This window comes from Macaca mulatta, chromosome 4, assembly GCF_049350105.2.
Source record: "Macaca mulatta isolate MMU2019108-1 chromosome 4, T2T-MMU8v2.0, whole genome shotgun sequence".
NCBI lineage: Eukaryota > Metazoa > Chordata > Mammalia > Primates > Cercopithecidae > Macaca > Macaca mulatta.
The window spans coordinates 24815877-24830746 of NC_133409.1; positions in this window are offsets into that span (position 1 = coordinate 24815877).

Genomic DNA, 14870 nt, shown 5'->3' on the forward strand with positions numbered 1-14870 from the left:
TAAATCCCAATGCAATCCCTGCCCCCTACTCCCTCCCCATGATAGGCCCCGGTGTGTGATGTTCCCCTTCCCGAGTCCAAGTGATCTCATTGTTCAGTTCCCACCTATGAGTGAGAACATGCAGTGTTTGGTTTTCTGTTCTTGCGATAGTTTGCTGAGAATGATGGTTTCCAGCTGCATCCATGTCCCTACAAAGGACACAAACTCATCCTTTTTGATGGCTGCATAGTATTCCATGGTGTATATATGCCACATTTTCTTAATCCAGTCTGTCACTGATGGACATTTGGGTTGATTCCAAGTCTTTGCTATTGTGAATAGTGCCGCAATAAACATATGTGTGCATGTGTCTTTATAGCAGCATGATTTATAATCCTTTGGGTATATACCCAGTAATGGGATGGCTGGGTCATATGGTACTTCTAGTTCTAGATCCTTGAGGAATTGCCATACCGTTTTCCATAATGGTTGAACTAGTTTACAATCCCACCAACAGTGTAAAAGTGTTCCTATTTCTCCAAATCCTCTCCAGCACCTGTTGTTTCCTGACTTTTTAATGATTGCCATTCTAACTGGTGTGAGATGGTATCTCATTGTGGTTTTGATTTGCATTTCTCTGATGGTCATTGATGACGAGCATTTTTTCATGTGTCTGTTGGCTGTATGAATGTCTTCTTTTGAGAACTGTCTGTTCATATGCTTTGCCCACTTTTCGATGGGGTTGTTTGTTTTTTCCTGGTAAATTTGTTTGAGTTCTTTGTAGGTTCTGGATATTAGCCCTTTGTCAGATGAGTAGATTGCAAAAATTTTCTCCCATTCTGTAGGTTGCCTGTTCACTCTGATGGTAGTTTCTTTTGCTGTGCAGAAGCTCTTTAGTTTAATGAGATCCCATTTGTCAATTTTGGCTTTTGTTGCCGTTGCTTTTGGTGTTTTAGACATGAAGTCCTTGCCCATGCCTATGTCCTGAATGGTATTACCTAGGTTTTCTTCTAGGGTTTTTATGGTATTAGGTCTAACATTTAAGTCTCTAGTCCATCTTGAATTAATTTTCATATAAGGAGTAAGGAAAGGATCCAGTTTCAGCTTTCAACTTATGGCTAGCCAATTTTCCCAGCACCATTTATTAAATACGGAATCCTTTCCCCATTTCTTGTTTTTCTCAGGTTTGTCAAAGATCAGATGGCTGCAGATGTGTGGTATTATTTCTGAGGACTCTGTTCTGTTCCGTTGGTCTATATCTCTGTTTTGGTACCAGTACCATGCTGTTTTGGTTACTGTAGCCTTGTAGTATAGTTTGAAGTCAGATAGCGTGATGCCTCCAGCTTTGTTCTTTTGACTTAAGATTGTCTTGGCAATGTGGGCTCTTTTTTGGTTCCATATGAACTTTAAAGCAGTTTTTTCCAATTCTGTGAAGAAAGTCATTGGTAGCTTGATGGGGATGGCATTGAATCTATAAATTACCTCGGGCAGTATGGCCATTTTCACGATATTGATTCTTCCTATCCATGAGCATGGTATGTTCTTCCATTTGTTTGTGTCCTCTTTGATTTCACTGAGCAGTGGTTTGTAGTTCTCCTTGAAGAAGTCCTTTACATCCCTAGTAAGTTGGATTCCTAGGTATTTTATTCTCTTTGAAGCAATTGTGAATGGACGTTCATTCATGATTTGGCTCTCTGTTTGTCTGTTACTGGTGTATAAGAATGCTTGTGATTTTTGCACATTAATTTTGTATCCTGAGACTTTGCTGAAGTTGCTTATCAGCTTAAGGAGATTTTGGGCTGAGATGATGGGGTTTTCTAAATATACAATCATGTCATCTGCAAACAGGGACAATTTGACTTCTTCTTTTCCTAACTGAATACCCTTGATTTCTTTCTCTTGCCTGATTGCCCTAGCCAGAACTTCCAACACTATGTTGAACAGGAGTGGTGAGAGAGAGCATCCCTGTCTTGTGCCAGTTTTCAAAGGGAATTTTTCCAGTTTTTGCCCATTCAGTATGATATTGGCTGTGGGTTTGTCATAAATAGCTCTTATTATTTTAAGATATGTTCCATCAATACTGAATTTATTGAGCATTTTTAGCATGAAGGGCTGTTGAATTTTGTCAAAGACCTTTTCTGCATCTATTGAGATAATCATGTGGTTTTTGTCTTTGGTTCTGTTTATATGCTGGATTACATTTATTGACTTGCATATGTTGAACCAGCCTTGCATCCCAGGGATGAAGCCCACTTGATCATGGTGGATAAGCTTTTTGATGTGCTGCTGGATTCGGTTTGCCAGTATTTTATTGAGGATTTTTGCATCGATGTTCTTCAGGGATATTGCTCTAAAATTCTCTTTTTTTGTTCTGTCTCTGCCAGGCTTTGGTATCAGGATGATGTTGGCCTCATAAAATGAATTAGGGAGGTTTCCTTCTTTTTCTATTGATTGGAATAGTTTCAGAAGGAATGGTACCAGCTCCTCCTTGTACCTCTGGTAGAATTCAGCTGTGAATCCATCTGGTCCTGGACTTTTTTTTGTTGGTAGGCTATTAATTATTGCCTCAATTTCAGAGCCTGCTATTGGTCTATTCAAGAATTCCGCTTCTTCCTGGTTTAGTCTTGGGAGAGTGTAAGTGTCCAGGAAATTATCCCTTTCTTCAGGATTTTCTAGTTTATTTGCATAGAGGTGTTTATAGTATTCTCTGATGGTAGTTTGTATTTCTGTGGGGTCGGTGGTGATATCCCCTTTATCATTTTTTATTGTGTCAATTTGATTCTTCTCTCTTTTCTTCTTTATTAGTCTTGCTAGCGGTCTATCAATTTTGTTGATCTTTTCAAAAAACCAACTCCTGGATTCATTGATGTTTTGGAGGGTTTTTTGTGTCTCTATCTCCTTCAGTTCTGCTCTGATCTTAGTTATTTCTTGCCTTCTGCTAGCTTTTGAATGTGTTTGCTCTTGCTTCTCTAGTTCTTTTAATTGTGATGTTAGAGTGTCAATTTTAGATCTTTCCAGCTTTCTCTCGTGGGCATTTAGTGCTATAAATTTCCCTCTACACACTGCTTTAAATGTGTCCCAGAGATTCCAGTGTTGTATCTTGTTCTCATTGGTTTCAAAGAACATCTTTATTTCTGCCTTCATTTCGTTATGTACCCAGTAGTCATTCAGGAGCAGGTTATTTAGTTTCCATGTAGTTGAGCGGTTTTGATTGAGTTTCTTAGTCCTGAGTTCTAGTTTGATTGCACTGTAGTCTGAGAGACAGTTTGTTATAATTTCTATTCTTGTACATTTGCTAAGGAGTGCTTTACTTCCAATTATGTGGTCAATTTTGGAATAAGTGTGATATGGTGCTGAGTAGAATGTATATTCTGTTGATTTGGGGTGGAGAGTTCTGTAGATGTCTATTAGGTCTGCTTGCTGCAGAGTTGAGTTTAATTCCTGGATATCCTTGTTAACTTTCTGTCTCGTTGATCTGTCTAATGTTGACAGTGGGGTGTTGAAGTCTCCCATTATTATTATATGGGAGTCTAAGTCTCTTTTTAAGTCTTTAAGGACTTGCTTTATGAATCTGGGTGCTCCTGTATTGGGTGCATATATATTTAGGATAGTTAGCTCTTCCTGTTGAGTTGATCCCTTTACATTATGTAATGGCCTTCTTTGTCTCTTTTGATATTCGATGGTTTAAAGTCTGTTTTATCACAGACTAGTAATGCAACCCCTGCTTTTTTTTGTTCTCTATTTGCTTGGTAGACCTTCCTCCATCCCTTTATTTTGAGTCTATGTATGTCTCTGCATGTGAGATGGGTCTCCTGAATACAGCAAACTGATGGGTCTTGACTCTTTATCCAGTTTGCCAGTCTGTGTCTTTTAATTGGAGCATTTAGTCCATTTACATTTAAGGTTAATATTGTTATGTGTGAACTTGATCCTGCCATTATGATATTAACTGGTTATTTTGCTCATTAGTTGATGCAGTATCTTCCTAGCCTCGATGGTCTTTACATTTTGGCATGTTTTTGCAACGGCTGGTACCAGTTGTTCCTTTCCATGTTGAGTGCTTCCTTCAGGGTCTCTTGTAAGGCAGGGCTGGTGGTGACAAAATCTCTAAGCATTTGCTTATCTGTAAAGGATTTTATTTCTCCTTCACTTATGAAACTTAGTTTGGCTGGATATGAAATTCTGGGTTTAAAATTCTTTTCTTTAAGAATGTTGAATGTTGGCCCCCACTCTCTTCTGGCTTGTAGAGTTTCTGCCGAGGGATCTGCTGTTAATCTGATGGGCTTCCCTTTGTGGGTAACCCAACCTTTCTCTCTGGCTGCCTTAAGATTTTTTCCTTCATTTCAACTGTGGTGAATCTGACAATTATGTGTCTTGGATTTGCTCTTCTCGAGGAGTATCTTTGTGGCGTCCTCTGTATTTCCTGAATTTGAATGTTGGCCTGCCCTACTAGGTTGGGGAACTTCTCCTGGATGATATCCTGAAGAGTGTTTTCCAACTTGGTTCCATTTTCCCCCTCACTCTCAGGCACCCCAATCAGACGTAGATTTGGTCTTTTTATATAATCCCATACTTCTTGCAGGCTTTGTTCATTTCTTTTTCTTCTTTTTTCTTTAGGTTTCTCTTCTCACTTCATTCCATTCATTTGATCCTCAATCGCTGATACTCTTTCTTCCAGTTGATCAAGTTGGTTACTGAAGCTTTTGAATTTGTCACGTATTTCTCGTGTCATGGTTTTCATCTCTGTCCATTTGTTTATGGCCTTCTCTGCATTAATTATTCTAGTTATCAATTCTTCCACTCTTTTTTCAAGATTTTTAGTTTCTTTGCGCTGGGTATGTAATTCCTCCTTTAGCTCTGAGAAGTTGATAGACTGGAGGCTTCTTCTCTCATCTCGTCAATGTCATTCTCCATCCAGCTTTGATCTGTTGCTGGTGATGAGTTGCGTTCCTTTGCAGGGGGCGATGCGCTCTTATTTTTTGAATTTCCAGCTTTTCTGCCCTGCTTTTCCCCATCTTTGTGGTTTTATCTGCCTCTGGTCTTTGATGATGGTGACGGACTGATGGGGTTTTGGTGTGGGTGTCCTTCCTGTTTGTTAGTTTTCCTTCTAACCGTCAGGACCCTCAGCTGTAGGTCTGTTGGAGATTGCTTGAGGTCCACTCCAGGCCCTGTTTGCCTGGGTATCAGCAGCAGAGGCTGCAGAAGATAGAATATTGCTGAACAGCGAGTGTACCTGTCTGATTCTTGCTATGGAAGCTTCCTCTCAGGGGTGTACTCCACCGTGTGAGGTGTGGGGTGTCGGTCTGCCCCTAGTGGGGGATGTCTCCCAGTTAGGCTCCTCAGGGGTCAGGGACCCACTTGAGCAGGTAGTCTGTCCATTCTCAGATCTCAGCCTCCATGTTGGGAGATCCACTGCTCTCTTCAAAGCTGTCAGACAGAGTCGTTTTCGTCTGCAGAGGTTTCAGCTGCTTTTTGTTGTTGTTGTTGTTGTTGTTTAGCTATGCCCTGTCCCCAGAGGTGGAGTCTACAGAGACAGGCAGGACTCCTTGAGCTGCTGTGAGCTCCACCCAGTTCCAGCTTCCCAGTGGCTTTGTTTATCTACTTAAGCCTCAGCAATGGCGGGTGCCCCTCCCCCAGCCTCGCTGCTGCCTTGCTGGTAGATCACAGACTGCTGTGCTAGCAATGAGGGTGGCTCCGTGGGCGTGGGACCCTCCCGGCCATGTGTGGGATATAGTCTCCTGGTGTGCCCGTTTGCTAAGATCCTTGGTAGAGCACAGTATTTGGGTGGGAGTTACCCAATTTTCCAGGTGTTGTGTGTCTCAGTTCCCCTGGCTAGGAAAAGGGATTCCCTTCCCCCTTGCGCTTCCCAGGTGAGGTGATGCCTCGCCCTGCTTCAGCTCTCGCTGGTCGGGCTGCAGCAGCTGACCAGCACTGATTGTCAGGCAATCCCTAGTGAGAGAAACCCAGTACCTCAGTTGAAAATGCAGAAATCACCTGTCTTCTGTGTCGCTCACGCTGGGACCTGGAGACTGGAGCTGTTCCTATTTGGCCATCTTGCTCCGCCTCCTCACTTTTTGTTTTTTGTTTGTGTGTTTGGAATTACTGATTGCTCTTCCGAGATCAAGACTATTGTATGCTACATAATGAACATTCTCTATCTGTACAATGTGCAGTGCTCAGAATAAAAACTAAGTTTATCATCTCCCAAGCTATCCATCCCTCCTTATCCTGCCCAAAATTTGTCCTTTGTATTAGAAGTTTTACCTTGGTGACTAGCATTACTATCTACCTACAACCTAAGTCAAAAAGTTGGAGTCATTTCAGACAATTATCCGTCAGTTATTTTCTCCTTTCAAGGTTACACAGTAAATCATAAAACACTGTTTCTTTGACACTGGACCCATTTAATCTTGGAAATTTCTGGTTTCCTTCAAGTTCTTCCTGAACTTTTCCTGGTATTTCCAGTGAGTGTCTCATATTTATTTCAAGAACTTGACACTCCTTTGAGATCAGTCTGTTATTAGCTTCTTATTCCCCACAATGCAATTGAGATTTAACAGATAAATGAAAATTATATATATTTATGTGGTATAAAATGATGTTTTGATTTATATTGTTAAATGATTACCACAAGCTCACTAAGATATCCATCATCTCAAGTAGTTACCATTTTTTTTTTTTTTTTGTGCTGAGAACATTTAAGATCTACTCCCTTAGGAAATTCCAAGTATACAATGCAGTATTATTAAGTACAGTCACTATGATTTATATTACATCTCCCGCACTAACTCATCCTGAAAAACTGAAACTTTGCACCATTTGACATTTCTGCAATCCCCACATCTATCAGCCCCTGGCAAACACCATTCTACTCTCTTCTTTTATGAATTTGATTTTTAGATTCCATATATAAGTGTGATCATGTGATGTTTGTCTTTTTGTGCCTGGCTTATTTCTCTTAGCATAAGGTCCTCCAATTTATCCATATTGTCGCAAACGAAAAGATTTCCTTTCTATCTTTAAGGCTGAATAACATTGTTATCCAAATTCATCTGTCAATGGACACAGGTTGATTTCATATCTTGGCTATTGTGAAGAATGCTACAATGCACGTGGGAGTGCAGAAATCTCTTCAATATACCAATGTTATTTTCTTTAAAATACTTAAAAATGGGATTACTGGATCACACCATAACTCTATTTTAATTTTTTGAAGAACCTACATACTATTTCCGATAATGGTTGTACCAATTTACCTTACCACTAATAGTTATGCCAGTGTTCCCTTTTCTCCACTTCCTTGCCAACAGTTATTATTCATCTTTTTGATAGTAGTCATTTTAACAAGTGTGAGTTGATAACTCATTGTGCTTTTGATTTGCATTCCATGCTGATTAGTGATGTTAGCATTTTTTTTTCATATATCTGTTGACTATTCTGTATAATGTCTTTTGAGAAGTATCTATTTATGTCCTTTGCCCATTTAAAAAATGGGGTTATTTGTTTTCTTGCTATTGAGTTGAGTTTCTTAATATATTTTAGATGTTAACACCTTGCAAATATATTTTCCCATTCTACAGGTCATTTTTTCACTCTATTGTCTCCTTTGCCATGCAAAAGCTTTTTAGTTTGATGCTATCCTCTTTACCTATTTTTGCTTATGTTGCCTGTGTTTTTGAAGTCATATTCAAAAAAATATCATTGCACGTATTAAATAGCATAGTTTTTCACTCAGTTTTCTTTTTAGCAGATTTACAATTTCAGGTCTTTAATTCATTTTGAGTTGATTTTTTGCATATAGTGTGAGATAATGATTCAAATTCATTCCTCCAAGAGTCAATATCCAGTTTTCCCAACAACACTTATAGAAGAGACTATCCTTTTTGCATTGTATGTCTTTTCAACTTTGTTGAAGATAAATTTACCATAAATGCAGGGACTTATTTTGGGTTCTGTTTTGTTTCATTGGTCTGTGGGTCTGTTTTTATGCCAATACTGTACTGTTTTGATCACTACAACTTTGTAGGATACTTTGAAATCAAGTAGTGTGATGCATTCAGCTATGTTCTACTTGCTCAGGATTGCATTTGGGATCCTTTATGGTTCTATGTAAGTTTTAGAATCATTTTTCTGTTTCTGTGAATAATGGCACTGGAATTTATGTAGGGATTACACTGACTGGGCTTAGTATCATTTGATAAGGAGTTAACATCTAAAAATATATTAAGAAACTCAATAACAAAAAAAAACCCAATTTTTTAAAATGGGGAAAGGACCTAAATAGACATGTTTCAAAAGACAATATATAGAATAGCCAACAGATATATGAAAAAATGCTTAACATCACTAATCAGCATGGAATGCAAATCAAAATTACAATGAGTTATCACCTCACACGTGTTAAAATGACTACTGTCAAAAAGATGAAAGATAATTGTTGGCAAGGATGTGGAGAGAAGTGAACACTGGCATACTATTGGTAGTAATGTAAATTATTGCAACCGTTATGGGAAACAGTATGTAGATTCTGGAAAACATTAGGATAGAGCTATAATATGATCCAGTAGTAGTGTCTTAGTATCTTAGTAGAATGGGCTTATAAAACTCCTTTTAAGGTTTCTTGTAGGGCAAGTCTAAGGGTTATAAACTATCTCAGGTTTTGTTTTTCTGGAAAAGTTCTTGTGTATTTCTGAAAAACAGACTCACTGGGTATAAACTTTTATTGGCCAATATTTTTTCTTTCAACACTTTGGATCTATTATCCCACTCTTTCCTGGTATACAGGGTTTCTGCTGAGTTCCCTTTTATGTGATGAATTACTTTTCTCTTGCTGCTTTTAAAATTATTTTTCTTTGATTTCTGATAATTTTATTACAATTTTTTTGATGAAGATCTTTGCACTTTCAGTCTATTTGGGTTATTTTGGCTTCATGGATCTAGAAGTTCAGTTTCCTCTCTAGATTTGGGAAGCTAACATTATATCTTTAAGTAAGCTTTCTGTCCCTTTCTCCTTCACTGTTCCTTCTGAAATTTCCATAATCCATATACTAGTTTTCTTGATGGTGTCTCAAAGCCATAAGCCTTTCTTCAATGTTTTTCACTCATTTTTCTTTTCATTCCTCTGACTGGGTACATTAAATGACCTGTGTTTGAGCTTGCTGATTCTTTCTTTTGTTTAATTAAATCTGCTGTTGAAGCCCTCTGTGGAATTTTTCAGTGCTGTCAATGTCTTCTTTAGCTCTGGAATTTCTTTTAGGTTCTTTTTTATGGTTTCTATTTCTTTTTTGAACTTCTCATTTGTTCATTTAGTTGTCTATCTTTTGTAGCTCACTGAGAAAATAATTTTTAATTCTTTGGCAGGCAATTTGTAGATCTTCATTTCTTTGGGATTGGTTATTGGTGCTTTATTTTGTTCCTTTAGTGGTGTCATATTTCCCTGATTATTTTTGATCCTTGAATTGCCCTTTTGAAGTAGACACCTCTTCTAGTCTTTACAGATTGGCTTTAACAGGAAAAGCACTTCAGCACCCCATCTGCTTAGATATTCTAGGCAGGGCATCCAATACTGTCCTCAGGTCAATTGTTCATGTGTGTGGGTCTGTGAGAACAGGCCTGAAGCCTAGGTCCACATGGGGCAACCCTGACACATAGGTGGGCTTTGAACCCTAGTCTAGGGCTGCCAGCCTGGGGTTGGGGTGAGTCTGGAGTCTGGGTCTTTGGAAATGAATCTGGTCCTGAGTCTGTGGCAGTTGACCTGGCTCTGGCATTCACTGGGGTGGGCCTGGCATCTGGATCAGTGGCGGAACATGTGGATCCTGGGTCCATGGGGTGGGCATAGAGCCTAGTTCCATTTGAGCTCGCCTTATCCTATGGTTGGCTTCAAGGCTGGGCTTGTGGGTTGGCCTGATGCTAGGGCAGGCCTAGATTCTTTGTCCACAGTGGTCAGCCTGGAACCTGGGGCCACAGAGGCCAGCCTTGCACCAGGAGTCGCTGGGGCGAGTCTGGTGCTAGGGTCTGAGGCAAAGTTGTGTGCTTACTCTACTCCCTCCTTCCCCACACAGAGTGTATTTCTCCTCCCTCTCTGTTTCCCAGGCTTAGGGGAGGAGTGACACAGGTAATGAAAAGCTGTCCTTGCTACTTTCTTCAATTCTTCATTTAAAAAATTTCTGTCCTCCACCTAGATGCTGTACTTTTTCACCTGGATTCTTTAGCTCTTATAAAAGCATTTTTTTTGCATGAATACTCGTTTTAAATTGATGTTTCCAAGAGAGGATAAGAGCTGAAAACTTCTGTTCTGTCGTTGCCTTAGTATGTTTTGAACTGTTATAACAGAATACCACAGACTGGATGATTTATAATAAACAGAAATTTTTTTGGCCCATAGTTCTGGAGGTCGGTAAGTCCAATATCAAGGTGCCAGCATCAGGTGAGTGCCTTCTTTCTCCATCATAACGTGGCATAAAGCATCATGGCAAAAGGGCAAAGTGAGAGTGAGAGAGAGATAAAAGGGGACTGAATTTGTTCTTTTGTAAGAAAGCCATTGCCATGATAACAAATCCACTCCATGCAATAATGGCATTAATCCACTTATTAGGGCCAAGCCTCATAGCCTGATCACCTCTTAAAGGTACTACCTCTTAATACTGTTACAAATGGCAATTAAATTTCAAGTGAGTTTGGGAGAGGACAAACATTCAAACCATAGTGGCTATCTTGCTGATGTCACCTAGTGTCTTTTCCTTATATCTTCAATTGCTTCTGATATTAATAGTAAATTATGCCAGCAATATCATAGTACAGAAGTCCCCCAGAGCCACTACTGCTGCCTTATAAAAATGTTGCTACTACTTCTGATGTTCATGTTATTTGCATTAAGGTAGTGGAAACCTAAAACAAAATATACCAAGAATGCTGGCGCTTAGTGTCTAGGACACTATATATCATGACTCCCAGTGTTGCTGTTAAAGTTCATTATTGCTACTGCATGCCTGATGATTGCTGTATAAGCAAAGTCTTTCAAGTTATTAATTCTCTTTAAAGTGTTTCCAGATTATTTATTTAATTAGAACTTTGGCAGACTTAGGGAAATCTATCTTCCAAATAAGCCCAAATACAGCTGAATCCTAAGGCAAACAGAACTTAGGCTTAAGGTTGAATCTCTGCTACATTCTTTTTCCAGTAAAATACTTCAAATTTCTTATGTGCCATACCTGAGAATCCCAACTTGGAATAATAGAAATATAAAATGTTTTTGACTTGAGCCACTCCACCATTTCTTCTGGGACAGACTCTCAGACACAGGGACAGGCTACAGATGTGGCACCTTCTGGTACACTAGGGAAGTAGAAGGAAATCAATGCTCTGACGGTGTTTCATATACATCCCACAACTGGTAATGACAGATTATTTCCAGGGGGAGAGTTTTGACTTACATCACCTATACCTCTTGCAGCCAGCAGTGAGACCTCCACTCACCACTGAGAACTTACTTGAAGAAGTGGCATGTGCAGAGGACACTATCCATGTCTTGCATCCTATGCATATAGGATGACTTAGCTGCTCAGGCTAGGCTTTCAATCATTATTTTCCAATCATTTTATGCACCAGTCCGTTCTAGGTTTCCTGAGAGATCAGACACAGTTTTTTTTCTAGAGCCTAAATGAACTTTTCTCCTCACCTTTATACTCACCAATTGGTCCAGGCATGAAGAGATTACAGTTCCTAGTGATGATTCTGTTGGATTCACTTTGTAATATGTTACACTAACTAATTGCACAGAACCCAAATGATCTTCCTCTAGCTAGGGAATAACTGTTTATTACTGACGTTGATAATCTTCTGCCATCTCCCACAGGCATTATTGCCAGCACTGTTCTTGTGAATTTGTACCACCACCACTTCTCTCATCTATGCTTCTGCTCACAGCACTGCACTGGAGCTAGGGGATGGATACCTGGCACTTGTATGTCCTATGAAGAAACACAGGAGGATGAGTTACTTCCCTACGTATCCTTAAGGGATAGACCAGAGGAAAAGTTAAATAATAAGCAATCAACAATAGATACCCAATTGGTTTCCCAATCAATTAGTACTTACTCTGTTGGATTTGTTCACTTGCAGCCATAGTTACACCTTGAATTTCTATATTTCCAAAGTGAGCTCTTTTTCTCTAAGGAATTTCCTCAATTTTTTCATGTAAGTAGACTTCTGAAGAGTCTATTTCACTAATTTTTGTGATATATTTAATCATCCCAGGACTACAAAATTTAAGCTGAATTTAAATTATTCATAATATAACAATCTCTCTCCCTCTGTCTTTCTTTCTATATCTTTCATTACATATATATGTAATAAAATATTTTCATTATATATCTGTATATCTTTTATAGAAATCCTTTCATTATATATTTCATACATATTCATATATCTTTCATACATTATATATATTCACATATATATCTTTCATATATATTCACACGTTTCATGTATTATGCATATTCATATGTATCTTTCATATTCAAATATATATATATATATTTTTTTTTTCATTACATTTCTAATCTCACTCCTCAGGTCCTCAAGGTCGGATACTAATTCCTAGAGCATGGTGATGAAATTCCAGGCTAGATAGACCTAAGTTCAAATCATAATTCAGCTGCTTACTCATTATGTAGGCTTTGACGAGTTACTTATCTTTTTTATTTTAAGTTGACTAATATTTAAAGTTAAAAATAAGAACACAACCTGACTTGTAGAGTGATAGTGGAAGTGAGTAAGCTAATGCATATAAAATCATTAAGAATGGAATCCAGCATACAATGTGTGCTTCATAAATGTTAGTTACTGCGATTGTTATTATTTTTGCCTGGATTATAGCAGAATTGTCTTAACTGGTCTCCTAATGTTTATTTGGAGCCCTTCTAGTTCATTCTCCACACTGCTGTCAGAGTAATAGTTCCAAAAATTAACTGTGATTGTGCCATTCCTCTGCTTAAAACCAATGGACTTTCATAGTTTTTATCGTAATATTAATAGATGCCTTAGCCTGGCATGTAGGCCCATTGTAATCTCCTGCTGTCTCTTTATTTTGTCTCCTACCAGTCTTTCCCAAATTTTCATTGCTCTTAGCATAAACAAATACTTAAATTTTTCTGGAAGCAGCATGCTCTTTTGTTTATCCTGGATGTTGTGTATATTAATTCCTATTCATAGAACACCTTTGTCCTCATTTTACTCTGTTTAATTTCTACTCATTTTTCAAAACCCTGTAAAAGTATCACAGGGCCTAAGAAATCCTTTAATTCCCTGAGTTTGATTGAGGGGACCTCATTCTCTGCTTTGCTAGGCGCTTGTCCACAGTCTATCTTAACACTTTTCGTGTGGTGCAATTATCTCTTTCCTATCCGTGGACCCTTTTATATTGAAAGTTCTCCAAGGACAAACAGCATGTGTTACCTTATGTCTTCAATGCTTATAAGCTGCCTAGGAAACAATAGGTACACGTTTTCTGACTAAATGCCTGATAGAAGAAGTGAGTGTATGAATGGATAACAAAGTACGAGTGGGAAGACAGGCACAGTGATATACAAAGGAAGGCCGAAAGCTTTCCCTTCCTAGTTGAATTCCATTTTGCACTGTTAGGAGGGTGGTGTGGAGCTTGGAGAAAAGCTCTTGTCAGGGCTTTTCTAGGATCTTGGGAAATACATGAGAAAAGCAGTTTGGGATTCTCAGGCTGAGAATGGTTTATATTTGGGTTGAGCTGTGGAAAGTATTTAATGGTCTGAAATTGCCCTTTCCTCAGTCTATGGTAAATAGCTGGGTTACATATTTGTACTCAAGAACTCCTTAGAACAAATCTCAAATATCCAGTATGTTGATATTTCTGTAGTTTTATTTCATTCTGTAATCTTTGTGGAGTCATAGATTCTCTCTCTTTTTTGTCCCTATGACAAATAAATGACTATTATGGCCTAATACATTTTTATTTATAAAACGATAGCCACATTACATAATATAGTGGTAGTGAAGAAAAATGTGGCTAAAATCTGAAGTAAATTTTTATTAAAAGAGACTTTTTGTTTTTTGTTTTTTGAGACAGAATCTCGCTCGGTCACCCAGGTTGGAGTGCAGTGGCGCCATCTCAGCTCACTGCAACCTCTGCCTCCCAGGTTCAAGCGATTCTCCTGCCTCATCTCCTGAGTAGTTGAGATTACAGGCATGCAGCCAGCCCCAGGTAAATTTTTTTCTTTTGTATTTTTAGTAGACACAGGGTTTTACCATGTTGGCCAGGCTGGTCTCGAACTCCTGACCTTCAGTGATCCACCTGTCTCGGCCTCCCAAAGTGCTGGGATTACAGGCATGAGCCACCGTGCCTGGCCTGAAAAGAGACTTTAAACTCACATTTGTGTTAAGGTTGTTTAGATAATCCAGTATTGCTTTTCTTTCAACAAAATGTTCTCATAGTGCATAGTTTATTAATAAAAGTTCAAACCAGTACTATAGACTGTGTAATTCAGTAGGTAAAATTCTTTATATCTATTAAGTAAATGTGGTTTTAAAACCTTTATTAGATGCAGAATTTCCCATGGTCATATTTGACCTAATACCCACATTTTTAAAAAAAAACATTTAAAACTCTCCAATAATAAAAAATAATTTTCTACATGGCAGTATTATCTGAAAAGACTTAAACTATTTTATGCCTTCACAATAAATACACTGGAGTATTTCACAGTCTCTTCTGGTGAAATTCAATTATTGGGTTTTTAATAAACCACATCATCAGCAAATTGAAAAAATGGTTTAAGGCAAAAAAATTTTGAAAGAACTTCATAAACATTTCAAACCATAAAATCGTAAACATTCAAAGCTTATAAATAGAGTTTTACGGG